The sequence below is a fragment of the Cornus florida genome, unplaced genomic scaffold (assembly GCF_030987335.1).
Source record: "Cornus florida cultivar Cherokee Brave unplaced genomic scaffold, ASM3098733v1 CherokeeBrave_3.0.0_Hap2_Chr11, whole genome shotgun sequence".
NCBI classification, from domain to species: domain Eukaryota; kingdom Viridiplantae; phylum Streptophyta; class Magnoliopsida; order Cornales; family Cornaceae; genus Cornus; species Cornus florida.
Genome location: NW_026775581.1, coordinates 13620879 through 13622250, shown reverse-complemented (window position 1 = coordinate 13622250; position 1372 = coordinate 13620879).

Sequence of the window (1372 nt, the reverse complement as noted above, 5' to 3'; positions counted from 1 at the left end):
GATGATATGCTTAATGAATGCTATTTTGGTTCATTTGATGGTTTATGCCTATTCTTGATGGCTTGTGCCTCTCCCCTTGTCTAGATAGCTTTATTTTCATGCTAGTAGTGTAGATTTAGTGTAGTGGTAGTATAATGTTAGATGGGAGGACAATCTACTCTTGATGTTTGATGTTCCATGCTTGTGAGTCCAAATGGCATATTCCTCTAATATTGTGTTGTATGTGGATTGTGAGCTTAATGAAGGATTAATGACTAGTTATGATATGTTGTATCTTTCACATGTGTTTAGACAATTTATTCCTCTCCCAATAGATAAATTGTGGCCTCTCACATGATGTTTAGATAATGCATGTTTAACTAAGTCATCCTTATGGATTGCTTGGACTATGAGCTTAATGAAAGGTTCAATGACTTGATTTGATACTTTGTTCTCTTCACATGATGTCTAGACAATATATTCCTCTACCAATAGATGTATTGTGGCCTCACACATGTTGATTGAGACAATTTGCACTTGTTGAGTCACCCTTACCAATTGAATGTCTTTTATACACACAACATTGTTGTAACACATTCATTTCCCTCATTAGTCACTTGATTATGGTTTGGAATAGTATTGTTTGGTGGTGATCTCTACACCCCAAGACCTTTCCTTCTTACTTACTCTTTATCTTATTGCATTTTAATTAATTCTTTTCTAGAAGTAATGAACCAACCCAATTCTCTTTTGCAATCATTTGGTACGCTAGAGTCGAAGTTGAAATTCCAACACGTATAATCCCTTGGGACGATCCCTACTCACTCTTGCTACGTTAGTAGTAGTGTTGGTAGTGGTTTTTATAAATTTAAATTTGACATAAAAGGCTTTTCTTGAACCACACATTCACTACATTCAGTTTGGCGTATTGGAATGGCCATCGTCAGATTTTGGCGCCGTTGCCGGGGATTAACGGTTTTGTTGGAATTAAACTAGACAATAGTGTTCATTAGATTGCTTCTATTTTTATTTTATTTTCCATTGTATATTCTTTTCTCTTGATTCTCATTATTATTTATTCAATTAGGTACTTGACTACAGGGAAGGCGAACTTTGGAACTTAAAGCAATCATTGGAGCTTAAAACCTAAATTTGGAGTTGAAGTGCTAAAGGACCATTGTGACCAATTCTTGGCTCTCTTGTATTTTAAGTGTTTCACTTCTTTGTATGCTTGTGATAGCCCTTGTTGAGGCTCATTTTATTGCTAAATTTTTGTCCAAGCATAGGCCCTTGTTGAGGCCAATTTTTTCTTGCATTTGGGTTTTAATTGTGAATGGAGGAATTGTTTGATCCAAGTTTGGGGGGGAATTACATCCCTTCACCTTATGCCCCT